The sequence below is a fragment of the Podarcis gaigeae genome, assembly GCF_964106915.1.
Source record: "Podarcis gaigeae genome assembly, chromosome: 13".
Taxonomy (NCBI): Eukaryota; Metazoa; Chordata; class Lepidosauria; order Squamata; family Lacertidae; genus Podarcis; species Podarcis gaigeae.
The window spans coordinates 38,004,347-38,018,525 of NC_139689.1; the positions used below are offsets into that span (position 1 = coordinate 38,004,347).

The following is a 14,179-nucleotide window of genomic DNA, read 5'->3' on the forward strand; positions in this document are numbered from 1 at the left end:
AGTGTGGCCTAGCAACTCTCAGCAGCCTTAACAGATGACTGTTCCCAGAATCCTTTGGGGGGCAGCCATGATTGTTAAAAGAGGTATAACAGTGCGGATGCGACTGGGGTTAGAGAGAGGGCAGTGAGTAACTAGGAATGGGGCGACTGGAGAAGGTGTTTGTGACAGCCTGTTTTGTTAGTGGCTGCAAGTCTATGGCAGGGTGGGAAAAGCACTCTCTCTCTGTGGGGGAAGCTGGAGGGGAAATGGGAAAGATGGGACTGCAAGATGGCAAGGTATAAGAGTCGTCCAAGACATTTCGCCGCCTGAGGCGGAAAAACCGAACGGCGCCACCTACAAAGTCAAGGTGCCTCGTACTCAAGGCCAGCCAAGTCATTTTGGCGGCTGAGGCAGAAGACGTCACGCACGCCTCTCTGGCAGTAAAAAAAAAATCAACAACAATAAAATTAAATAAACAGAACAATTTTCTGCCCTTTCATGACACTCAAGTCAGCTTCTTGAGGAGAACCAGTGCCTTTAAAAAAAAACCAAAAACAAAACAAAACTTGGGGGTACTCTCATTTTGACTCAAGAAAATCACCATTTGATAGTTCAAATTGGGATAAATAAATACAGCCAATGGACAAAAGTACAAAGATTCACAAAAATTTTAGTGGTATGCGTACCCTTGTGTCCCCCCAGAAATAAAGCACTGAGGAGAACAGATGTAAAGGATTGTGTGTGTGTGCAGGGAAAGAAAGAGTTTTTACTATGCCAACTCTGGATTAAGTGGGTTGGGGATACGCTTCTCTCTCTCGTTATTCTTAGGGCTCAAGGTCGCCCAGCGGCATGGCTTGGCCACCGATTCAGGACTACTTCACCACACAGAAACATTTCTTCGCAAAATGCATCATTTGGGGTTGGGGTAACTTATGCCGGTCTGCACATCTCCCACAATCCATTGCCATTGGCCCTGCTTGCTGGGGCTGATGGGAGTTGAAGTCCAGCCAACACCTCGGAGGCCACAGCTTCCTCATCCCCGATTGGTGGAATTCAAGAAGCGGCAATGGCCACTGGCCTATGTGGCTGTAAAAGTGGTTGGGCAAATTCATGAAGGAAAAGGCTACTGGCGGCTCTTGGCCATGATGGTTAAATGAAGCCGCCATGTTTATAGAGGCAGCGTGGAGCTGAATCCCAGGGCATTGGGGCCGAGGAGTATTTATTCTTTTATTTTTCAAACAGATTTTAGCCATCCTCCCATCTACACCAGCAGTGGGGCACTTGTGGCCCTCCAGGTGTTGTTGGGACTTCCAACTTGTCTCAGCGCCAACCAACCATTGCCAGTCTTAAGGAATGATGGGAGTTGTTGCCTAGCAACCTCTGGGTGGGTGGGGGGTCCCACGGTCCCCACCCCTGCTCTATGAAAAACAAGTGGAGCAGACTGAAGAACAGCTTTAATATGAAAATGCCTGGTTAATTAAATAAAATCTGACCCGGCTCCGAAATGATTGTAGCGTTGGCGCCAGTCGTACTCTTAGCGGACATCATTCTGCAAATGCTGGCAGGGCGATCACTCTCAAAAAGCAGAATAATTTGCAGGATTTGCCAGTCCCTTTGGCATGATCCTGTGCTTTGGGGGAAGTTTCCATCCTAGCGGGACTGTAGTCCCAACTGTGGGATAAAAACTGCCACTGGGTTCCAATGGTTTCAGCATTTTGGCTCAAAGCATTGCAGTCCCGTTCTGTCCCCACATGCATCTCTGAGGCCTGTTTACCTTTCCGTTCCATGCTGACAAGCCCCTATGAACTCTTCCTAGCAGCCTCCATTTCCACTTCTCTAAATAGCAGCCCTGCTCCAAACACATTGTGACTGTTCTAACTTAGGCTCACTTGCTGCTGCTTGTTTTTTTAGTCACAGTCATCCTCTGCTGCCGATGGGGGTGTGGGAGGAATTGGGTTCAGTTCTCATTTAAAGAAAAAGCCACAGATTCATACTTGCTGAAACAAAAACGTGAACCAAAATATAGTTTGCCTTCAATAAATATTCAATAAATGCATAGAAAAATGAATGCATGGAAATATTCAATAAATGCATAGAAAAATGAAGTGTGTGTTTGTGTTCATGTGAAAATGACGTACAAAAATGCATTTTTTAAGTAAACTGTTTTGCAGAAATGTGTTATGTTAGGCAGAACAAAAATGTGGGTATTAGGAGAAATTCACACCAGGAGGATTTAATTTTTTAAAAAAATAATGCAAATGTGGAAGTGGGGAGGACTTGAATTTAAAGATCGGAAAAAATGAGAAACACAAAGCAATCGAAATTGTCAGCACGTTTAGCATCACTGGGTGACATAGAAGTTAGAGGCCCCTGTGCTCTAGGAAAACTTAAATTAGTCTGTGGAGAGGCTATATTAACCATTAATGTATTAAGAATATGCTTGAAATGATACCACAAATTAAAGTCTTTTTTTGTGTGGAGATGTGTATAACTACAGACTTGTACCCAGTTATTGTCATTAAAAATTTTATTATTTTGGAAAATAACATTTTTATTAATTAAAACCATTGGTGGGGGAAATGTGCCATGTCACAGTTGGTGGCATAGTGGTGTGTTTTTGAATTCCAGGAGCTCATCCTGACTGCTCCCAGTGCTAGGCAGGCACCCCAAATCTGAAAATCCAGGTAGCTGTGTTGGTTACCTACATCTGGAAGAGAAGTGCCATCTAGATGTTGAACTCCAGCTGTCTTCAGTGCCAGTGATCAGGGCTGATGGGAACTGTAGTCCAGCAGCACCAGGAGGGCACCATATTGGCGGCCTCCCATACATAGCTCAACACCCACTGTGATTATTATCTGCAGGGCTGCAGTCCTATGCAGTTTCCTGGGTGTAAGCCGCACATCTCACTGATGCTAGCAACCTCTGACTATGAAGATTTCGCTTATTGCAAGACACATTGAACTTTAAAGGAATATATTCAGCCAGCCGAAATTCAACATTTAGTATTTCATTTAGGATCGGGGAGCCAGTTACCCTCCCATTGTTGCTGGACTGCCACACTCATTATCCACTTCATTGGCCATGCCAGCTCCGGCTGATGAGATCGAGCCCAGCAGTTTGAGCTCCCCCCCCCCCCCCCGTTTAATTAGAAATGCCAACAATCTTGCAAAGGAGCTGCGGGTGGCGCTGTGGTCTAAACCACTAAGCCTTTTGGGCTTGCCAATCAGAAGGCTGGTGGTTCGAATCCCCACAACGGGATGAGCTCCCGTTGCTCTGTCCCAGCTCCTGCCAACCTAGCAGTTTGAAAGCACGCTAGTGCAAGTAGATAAACAGGTACTGCTGTGGTGGGTAGGTAAACAGCGTTTCCATGCACTCTGGTTTCTGTCACGGTGTTCTGTTGCGCCAGACGCGGTTTAGTCATGCTGGCCACATGACCTGGAAAGCTGTCTGCGGATAAACGCCGGCTCCCTCAGCCTGAAAGCAAGATGAGCACTGCAACTCATAGTTGCCTTTGACTGGACTTAACCGTCCAGTGGTCTTTACCTTTATCGAAGAGCCTAGGGCTTGCCGATCAGAAGATCGGTGGTTTGAATCCCTGCGACGGGGTGAGCTCCCATTGTTCGTTCCCTGCTCCTGCCAACCTAGCAGTTTGAAAGCACATCAAAGTGCAAGTAGATGAATAGGTACCGCTCTGGTGGGAAGGTAAACAGCATTTCCGTGCACCGCTCTGGTTTGGCAGAAGTGGTTTAGTCATGCTGGCCACATGACCAGCTGTACACCGGCTCCCTTGGCCAGTAAAGCGAGATGAGCGCCGCAACCCCAGAGTTGGCCACGACTGGACTTAACTGTCAGGGGTCCCTTTACCTTTAAGGTGAAGAAGCAGCCCTGTTGAATAAAAGAAAAGAGCTATCCAACCTTTGCTTATTCCTGCCAGCCCAGCCCTACTTCCTGGATGCTAATCTGTCACAATCAATAATGAAACCTGAAAGTCGCATTATCAACTCATTCATTAGCCACAGAAAGGAGGAGGACCCCTCAATTAAACTCCGAGTTTTCCTGCTATGAAAAGAAGACCTCTTTTGGGTTACCCTATACACGACACTACTGGAAAGCTAGGGAAAGCCTGAAAAGGTAAAGGGACCCATACCCATTAGGTCCAGTCGTGGCCGACTCGGGTTGCAACACTCATCTCGCTTTACTGGCCAAGGGAGCCGGCGTACAGCTTCCGTGTCATGTGGCCAGCATGACTAAGCCGCCTCTGGCGAACCAGAGCAGCGCACAGAAACGCCGTTTACCTTCCCACCAGAGCGGTACCTATTTATCTACTTGCACTTTGACGTGCTTTCGAACTGCTAGGTTGGCAGGAGCTGGGGCCAAGCAACGGGAGCTCACCCCGTCGCGGGGATTCAAACCGCTGACCTTCTGATCAGCAAGTCCTAGGCTCTGTGGTTTAACCCACAGCACCAGCCACATTATACAGGTGTTAAAGGGGAGAACACCTGCCCTGCACCACTTTTATCGCATCTGATCGCCCAGATCTTGCTTTGGCAGTTCACAGCAGATGTACACATGCACCCCTCCCTAGGACTGTTTCAATTTGGGCCCTCAGACACTGAAAAATGCCACAGTGCCATAGAGGGAGCACAATGTTAATCCCTCCTCCTCTTCAGCTTAATGTCTGGGCCTCATGCCCACTGAGACATTCCCAGCACCTGCCAGATTGTACAGCGGTATCTCAGGTTATGAACTTAATTCGTTCCGGTGGTCCGTTCTTAACCCGAAACCGTTCTTAACCTGAGGCGCACTTTCACTAATGGGGCCTCCTGCTGCCGCCACACCGCTGGCACACGATTTCCGTTCTCATCCTGGGGCAAAGTTCTCAATCCGAAGTACTACTTCCGGGTTAGCGGAGTTTGTAATCCGAAGTGTTTGTAACCCGAAGTTTTTGTAACCCGAGGTACCACTGTATATGGATAGGTTGTTCAGGGGTGGGGGGGATGCACTCTGTACACGCACAGGAGCACATTGATGCTGTGTTATTCACTCATGTTTTTTCCATCCTGGCAGTAAGCTCACAAGTCCCAAAGTAAAGAGCTCAGCTAAACTGCAGGTGGGCTTTTGCCCTTGCAAACAATCGGGGCACCCTCTTTTCATGTCTCAAGTAATTTCGCTTTGGTCTCTTGTAATGTGCTGCCACCGAGTGGCCTTCCTAGCAAATTGCATCAGGTAATTCATAGGTGGATCACAACATAACCTTTCCTTGCCTCTCATTCTGTCCCGCTGACCGTTGCTTGGTAAGCGCCACAGTTACTTTCCATAAGCAGACCTTTCTCCTTTCCCCAGGCCAGCTCCGTCAGGGCTATTACTCACTTTTTAGCCTCAATATTACCTTGGATGGAGAGATGGAATGATGTCTTGATCTATTTAACTAGGAGGGGAATGGTTGACGAACATTTACTAATTTATTGTATCTATTTCGCACCTTTCCTTCAAGGAGCTCAAGGTGGGATAACTAGTTCTCTCCCTCCCCATTTTGTCCTGTGAGGTTGGTCTTGCTAAAAGACTGGCTGGTCCAAGGTCACCCAGGGACCTTCGTGGCTGAGCAGGAAAAGCAGAATAAGTTTTGAGTTAAGCAAATCCCTGCTTTTATCAAACTCAAGAAGCTTAAAGATACTTTTGTGTGAATATCTGAGTTCTAGTGGAGGGCTGGAGTAACACTGGAACTTCTTGCTACAGTATTTGGAACTGATCAAAAGGTCTAAGAGACTTTGGGGGGGGTCCCTAACTTTTTGGCTTTTTGTTAAGCATAGGAGCTTAAAGAGTTTGCAAGACGGGTTTTATTTTTTCTTAAAAGGAACTCTGGAGATCTTTGGCCAGCAACTGCTATCTACGATAGCTGAATACAGCTGTGAAAAAGCTGGTTTCCATGTTGAGGATCCTTAGGAAAGGGGTTGAGAATAAAACTGTCAATACCATAACGTCTCTATACCAATCCATGGTGTGGCCGTGTAATTTTCTGGCTGCTGCACCCAAAAGAGTATATTGCAGAACTAGAAAAGGTTCATAAAAGAGCTATCAAAAGTTACAAAAGTTTTGTCCCACCATTTGAGCATCTCATTCATTTTGGAGGCTGCAGCAGCCCCTGGTGGACAAGGACCCCCAGCCAAGAAACCGAGTTATTTTCGAGAACAAACATTTATCCAGCTCCTTTCCAGCCCCTCGTTCTGCAGCCACAGCCGCCCAAAGCATCACCATCTAACGAACACAACAGAGATCATAAGGAAGGACGAATGCAACATTGGAACAAATTTTCTTTATAACGTTAAAAAGATATGTATAAAAACAATATGCCACAGTTTGAAGATGGCTTCAAGTGTCATTGCAAAGGTCTGGAAGAACTGGCAAGCTTTTGCAAATAATGCCTCCCCAAATAATGGGTGTAAGTTAACACTGACACATAACCAAGCCATAGTAAGGATGTAAAGAAAGACTTCTCTTTCATAGGCTGAATGAGATCCATCTGCTTGGCCCCAATCCCTTACCCAACCACCCCCAGGTGTGTAGGAAAGGGGGGCGGTTTGTCCCGGGTGTCATCCGAGAGGGGGTGACAAAATCCTCCTGGGTGGATCACCACTGCGCCGATCAGACCCCAATCAGCATGTGTGCCACTCCAGGTGTCCAAGAGGCCAGCTCCGCCGCTGTCCTCAATAGGCCCCGAGGCCTAGTAGGCTGAGGTTGAAGAACAACACCAAGAAAGATGGCACGAAACGCCACCAGAATAATCCTGGCACTATCATTATTTGTGTTCCAGATACTACTGGGAGTATCTTTCGTAAGCCGGTTTCTAGGAGCTATAAAGTGAGATGCAAGGATTCCAAATAAATAAAGGCGAAACGTCTGCCTTTGGGTTGGCCATATTGTGCCTGCAGCCTACAGGGGTTTCCAACTGCCTGAACAATTTCTTCCGTGTTTTGCTCCTTGTGTAACCGCTCAGGTCCTGTGGGAGGAAGCAGCAGCTCAGTATCGGGGGTCTCACTGGCAGGCGGCAAAGAGGGAGATCCCCGGCCGCGTCCTGCCTTAAATAGGGCAGGCCACGCCCCTGAGCCAGATGATTGGCCAGCCAGGGGATGATGCGGCAGGGAATCGCCCCAATCACATGTGCTGGCTCCGCCCACCGCGCACGTGGAGGGGCCGTGAAGCCCGCAACTCCACCACCTCCTTACACGGAAGTGGCTTTGTCTGTCACCAGAAAAGTGGTATGATGATGCTCAGCTTGCCTGCCAAGAGGGGCCGGGCCCAAGGAGTGTATGGTGGGTGCCAGGTAGTAGTTTCTCCCTGCAAGGCTCTCCTTAGATAAAGCAAGCAATGATGCCATCAACACACTTACTTCTGACAAGTTCCTAGTGATCGGAGCGTCACAGATAAAAGACCCCTAAGCATAAGACTGACAGGTGATTTGTGAAGACCGTTTCCATCCAAGCAGAAAAACTAGTCTTCTGCACCCTGAAGATGGCTTCCAAGTGCCACTGTTACCATGCACTTATGCTCTTCAAAACCGGCCCAATATCCCATAATGTCCGGAGAGAGACCTAAGAGCAAAAGAGATAAGTTAAGTTCCCTGCGGACACCAGGAGGACTGTTCCAGGCCCAAATTCCAGGCCCAGACTTCAATTTCAACTGGAATTGGCAATTTAATAATAATATTTTCTAACATAATAATTTAATTATTTATATGCAACCCACCTTATATATATAATTTTTACTAAATTTTCTGTTTTACAATTTAAAGTACTGTACTCATTTTTTTACCCCAGTGACTTCCCTTCTTCTCTTTCCATGGTTCATTTTGCGTATCATAAATCCCTGCACATTTTACAGAAACTATACCAGTCAGTATTTAATTATTACATCCATCATAACTTATCTACACTGTTGAATTTATCCTAATGCTGTCAGCGTTTTCAGCTGTACATAGTTATTTTCCATATATTCAATAAACATTTTCCAATCGAAACGTATGCTCTTGTTCTATACGTTAAGTCTGCAAGCTGCGCATAATCTGTCAACTGAAGTTGCCATTCTTCTTTGGTTGGAACTTTGCACGTTTTCCATTTTTGGGCTAACAAAACACACACACAAATAACCTTTTTTGACACCTGGGAATTTCAGTCTGAATTATTCCTAACCTATCTGATTGGGTTGCCCAAGTCACTCTGGGTGACTCCCCACAAAATATTTTTAAAACTATAAAACATCAACCATTAAAAACCTCGCTGAACAAATCTGTTTTCAGATGTCCACTAAAAGTGTAACAATAAATTTATTATTTATATTATATTCTCTCTCTCTCTAATTTCATTCTAAATGCTTGCCGTCCTCTCAGCCAGACCCACAAGCCTTCCTTCCACATAACACCCCCCAAATACCATCCCTGGGGCCTCCTGCCCACCCTCCCGCTGGACACCTCATGCATCTCCTCACTCACCATGGTTGCCTGGGCAGGAGGTGGTTCTCCTTCAGACTAGGCTGGGGCTTCATCATTCCTCATGGAAGCCTGGGTGCAGGTCTCCAAAATGCATCTCATAATACTGTTCACCTATTGCAGTTTTCTGAAACCGGCAATAGCTCAGGCTGTGAATTCAGGGAAAAGCTTCTCCGCATCTGAGACTGCAGAACTGAGAAAACGAGGAGAGGAATCGGGGCCTTCCGGGATCCTGGAAGCAAAGAGTAAACAGACATTGCTTGGGGCTTCTGGGGGGTGCAGGGTAAGGCTGCCCACCCTTGTTTTCTCAAATATAGTGGTAAAGGTAAAGGGACCCCTGACCATTAGGTTCAGTTGTGGCCAACTCTGGGGTTGCGGTGCTCATCTCGCTTTATTGGCCGAGGGAGCCGGCGTACAGCTTCTAGGTCATGTGGCCAGCTTGACTATGCCGCTTCTGGTGAACCAGAGCAGCGCACGGAAACGCCGTTTACCTTCCCGCCAAAGTGGTACCTATTTATCTACTTGCACTTTGATGTGCTTTCATACTGCTAGGTTCGCAGGAGCTGGGACCAAACAACGGGAGCTCACCCCATCACGGGCATTCAAACCGCCAACCTTCTGATCAGCAAGTCCTAGGCTCTGTGGTTTAACCCACAGCGCCATCCGCATTTCAATATAGTGGTACCTCGGGTTAAATACACTTCAGGTTACAGACTCCGCTAACCCAGAAATAGTAAAAGGTAAAGGTAAAGGTACCCCTGCCCGTACGGGCCAGTCTTGCCAGACTCTGGGGTTGGTGCGCCCATCTCACTCAAGAGGCCGGGGGCCAGCGCTGTCCGGAGACACTTCCGGGTCACGTGGCCAGCATGACAAAGCTGCATCTGGCGAGCCAGAGCCGCACACGGAAACGCCGTTTACCTTCCCGCTATAAAGCGGTCCCTATTTATCTACTTGCACCCAGGGGTGCTTTCGAACTGCTAGGTTGGCAGGCGCTGGGACCGAAGGACGGGAGCGCACCCCGCCGCAGGGATTCGACCTTTCGATCGGCAAGCCCTAGGCGCTGAGGCTTTAACCCACAGCGCCACCTGCGTCCCAACCCAGAAATAGTACCTCAGGTTAAAAACTTTGCTTCAGGATGAGAACAGATATCGTGCTCCAGCGGCACAGCGGCAGCAGGAGGCCCCATTAGCTAAAGTGGTGCTTCAGGTTAAGAACAGTTTCAGGTAAAGAACGGACCTCTGGAACGAATTAAGTACGTAACCAGAGGTACCACTGTACGAACGTCAGGTGACTGGGAAAGTGATGCAAAATTGCAACAGGAGAAGCAAGGAAGGACCTGAAGAAAGATTAGATCACCTCCAAGTGTTCTCCAAGATCATGGTAATCTCCTTATTCATTGTCCTGCTTCCTAATCCTATTGCAGGACTTGGGAATCTCAACTCCAGGGCCCAAATACAGATTTCCAGGTAGCATTTGATTCTTAGTGGGGGCAAAGTGCCCCCTGTTCTGTTTGCACCTTGAAAGGAACCCCCAATTGTCCTTACAGTGGTGCCCCGCAAGACGAAAAACCCGCTAGACGAAAGGGTTTTCCGTTTTGGAGGCGCTTCGCAAAACGAATTTCCCTATGGGCTTGCTTCGCAAGAAGAAAGCCCATAGGGAAATCTCCGGGGACCTCTTTTAAATGCAAAAGTCTTTGCTCCCCCCCCCCCGCCTGCCTTCAAAAGCCCCCGGGAAGGAAGGCGGGGGGGAGCAAAGACTTTTGCCCCCCGCCAGCCTTCAGAAGAGGTCCAGGACCTCTTCCGAAGGCGGGCGGGGGGCAAAAGTCTCTGTCCCCCCCTGCCTGCCTTCCCGGGGGCTTTTGAAGGCAGGCGGGGGGGGGGAGCAAAGACTTTTGCCCCCCACCTGCCTTCGGAAGAGGGACCTCTTCTGAAGGCGGGCGAGGGGCAAAAGTCTTTGCTCCCCCCTGCCTGCCTTCCCGGGAGAGCGGAGAAACGCAGCGCTGGGTTTCTCCGCTCTCCCGGGAAGGCAGGCGGGGGGGGGGGGAAGCAAAGACTTTCGCCCCCCGCCGGCCTTCAGAAGAAGTCGGGGACAGACTGTCCCCGGACCTGGTCTGAAGGCGGTTTCCATAGGAACGCATTAATTGATTTTTAATGCATTCCTATGGGAAACCGTGCTTCGCAAGACGAAAAACTCGCAAGACGAAAAGACTTGCGGAACGAATTAATTTCGTCTTGCGAGGCACCACTGTATTTCCGAATGTTAAGCAGAGCTCACATGGTGACTTTGGTGGAAACTAGAGTAATCGGCCCCATGATGTATCTGCCTCCATTTCTCCAATGGAGGGCGGGGCTTGAGGTTGAGCGAACACACCTTCCTGATTGTTACCCCACCCCTGCCATTCTCCACTAGGTCAAAATCCATGTAAGCACCTCCTCCCCTTGCTGCCACTCAAGATGCTCCACTGCCACTCCAGCCACAGAGCACTGCCTTCCTGTAGCTTTGAATAAGCTGGATGTTGAGGCTTCCTGTTTCCTTTTGTACCCACTGGCCTGTTTGCCCTGTCAGTCACCTGGAGCCCATAAACGATTGGGTCTCCTGAGGGAAGTGGGAGGGGGCAAAGGGTCGGTTTCAGCGTGAGACGGGTTTAACTGTGGTTAAGAAAGTGAAATATTTGGGGATAAACATGACAGCTAAAAATGTGAATTTATTTAAAGATAATTCCAAAAAAATATGGTCAGAAGTGAAGAAAGATTTAGATATTTGGTCAAGTTTGAAGCTTTCCTTGTTAGGCCGAATTGCAGTGATAAAGATGAATGTATTGCCTAGAATGTTGTTTTTGTTTCAAACATTACAAATTGTGGACAAGATGGACTGTTTCAAGAAGTGGCAGAAAGATATTTCTAAATTTGTCTGGCAGGGCAAAAAGCCCAGAATTAAATTTAAGATTTTAACTGACGCGAAGGAGAGGGGGGGATTTGCCCTGCCGGACTTAAAGCTTTACTATGAAGCAGCAGCTTTCTGCTGGCTGAAAAGCTGGTTACTTCTTGAAGATACAGATATTTTGGATCTAGAAGGGTTCAACAATGTTTTTCGGTGGCATGCATATTTAAGGTATGACAAGGTTAAGCTACATAAAACATTTAAAAACCATATTGTTAGAAAAGCACTGTTCAATGTCTGGATTAAGTATCTTTTGGAAAACAAGACCCCAAGGTGGTTGTCACCTATGGAGGCAAAAGCCCTGAAAAAAACTTAACATGGAAGCAAAATGGCCTAAATATTGTGAAATTTTGGAACATGAAGGAGACAGGTTGAAATTGCAGAGTTTTGAGAAATTAAAAGATAAAGTGAGAGATTGGCTCCATTATTATCAAATCTTGGAGACCTATAATAAGGATAAGACAGTCGGCTTCCAGGTGGAAAAATCTAAACTAGAAACAGAATTGCTGGAATCCAATACTAAGATCTTGTCAAAAATATACAATTTGCTGCTAAAATGGAACACTGAGGATGAGATGGTTAAATCTGTAATGATTAAGTGGGCACAAGATGTGGGTCATAATATCATGAGTGTTGACTGGGATCAGTTATGGATCACCGGTATGAAATTTACAGCATGTAATGCTTTAAGAGAAAATATTATGAAAATGGTATATAGGTGGTACATGACACCAGTCAAACTAGCTAAAATTTATCACTTGCCTGACAATAAATGTTGGAAATGTAAAGAGACTGAAGGTACATTCTTTCACCTTTGGTGGACGTGCCCAAAGATTAAGGCTTTCTGGGAAATGATATATAATGAATTGAAAAAGGTATTTAAGTATACCTTCCTGAAGAAACCAGAGGCCTTTCTCCTGGGCATGGTCGGCCAATTGGTGCTAAAGAAGGACAGAACTTTCTTTTTGTACGCAACAACAGCAGCAAGAATACTTATTGCAAAGTATTGGAAGACTCAAGATCTACCCACTCTGGAAGAATGGCAGATGAAGGTAATAGACTATATGGGACTGGCAGAAATGACCAACAGAATCCGAGACCAGGGAAGAGAGACGGCGAAAGAAGATTGGGAGAAATTCAAGGACTATCTTAAAAAATACTGTAAAATTAATGAATGTTGAAACGATGTTGGTTTAGAAATTATGTGGTTACTAGCTGTAATGGGTATGAAAAAGAAAAGTAAAGATCTAAACAGGATTGAAGGAAAGGATTTGCTGAACATTGATTAGAAATTGGAATACAGAAAGGGAAGGTGTGAGGAAGTCGGGGAAGTAAGGTTTTTGGAAAATAAGGGTATGAAATTATACTCGTTTTTGTTTGATTTGTATTTGTTTGTATGGTTGTTTTTGTTTTGTCTTTATATAATCTGTGAAAACTCAATAAATATTTATTAAAAAAAGGGAGGGGGCAAAGGGTCTTAGTCCTGTCTCACATTCAAAGTGTGTCATGCCCTCCAATGTTTCTCCTATAAAAATAGGATGTCCTATTCAATAATAATAATAATAATAATAATAATAATAATACCCCACCCTTCTGAGTGGGTTGTCTAGACAGCTTCCAACATATATAAAAACATAATAAAACATTTTTAAAAACTTCCCTATATAAGGCTGCCTTCAGATATTTTATTAAAGTTGTATAGCTACTTATCTCCTTGACTCGGGGGTGGGGTGTCACTTAATTTCATACCCTCCAGCGAAAATAGGGACATCCTACTATACCTTCCAACATTTCACAGATGCAAACGGGCATTCTAAGGAAAAACAGGATATTCCAGGATCAAATCAGAAACAGTGACAGCTTCTGTAAATCCGGGACTGTCCCTGGAAAATGGGGACAATTAGAGTGTCAATGTTCAGAAAAGATTTTCTCCCTCTCTAGTATGAGAATCACACCATCAGGATGGATAAAAATCAATTTTAAAATCAGATTTTTAAAATTTAAATTGCATTTTTTAAAATAAAATGCTTTTGAAGGTAAAACCTTTCTAAATATATTTTTCTATTTAACTTACATTATAGTCCAAAGGCTATTCATCAGGAAATAAAGATTTATTTTTAATTATGTAGCATGAGGCTTTATATGCAATATTTAAATTTTTTGGTAAATGAGTTCCATTAAGGCATTCACAATGCCATGCTCTTCCAGAGGTTTCTGTAAGATCATTTGGGGCAGTTTTTCTTACGAGAAGATGCTTGTTTTTGCAGTTCTCAAAAGTGTGAATTTGTGTCTGCAGAGATAACATGCCTTTTCTTCACGGGAAAAATGTTATAAAATAAACACACAGTTGAGGAAAAAACCTCAATCCCATTGTTTGCAAATTTATATACACAGAACCAACCCCTTATATCTTAATAATAATTTATTATTTATACCCCGCCCATTTGGATGGGCTTCCCCAGCCACCCTCGGCGGCTTCCAACAAATATTAAAATTTAATAGTCTGTCAAACATTAAAAGCTTCCCATTAAAAGCTTAAATGCTAAGTTCCAAGAGGTTCAATGACTAGATTGTTTGGAGTGGAATAGATCTGCACAAGTAGCTAAGTGTGAAGCAGTAAAAATGAAAGTGCAGCCTTGTGAGCAGAATACTCCACAGGTCTTGGGATCTTTGCGTAATAATTGTGCAAGTCGGTTGCATGTTTGTGCAACTCAAAACCTGAGGCAAGTGCTGAAGGCACTTCAGGCCTGGCAACCTCTTCCCAATCCCACTGGGTTC

General features: G+C 45.7%; 1 long non-coding RNA gene across 1 annotated transcript; it reads right to left on the minus strand.

Moving 5' to 3' along the window:
* Nucleotides 1-6,273: 6,273 nt before the first annotated feature.
* On the minus strand, nt 6,274-11,079 carry LOC310830289. The gene is made up of 4 exons (XR_014557544.1): nt 10,707-11,079; nt 9,572-10,000; nt 8,465-8,693; nt 6,274-7,568 (listed from the first exon to the last, which is right to left on the minus strand). It is a non-coding gene; the product is annotated as an uncharacterized lncRNA (long non-coding RNA).
* Nucleotides 11,080-14,179: the final 3,100 nt, after the last annotated feature.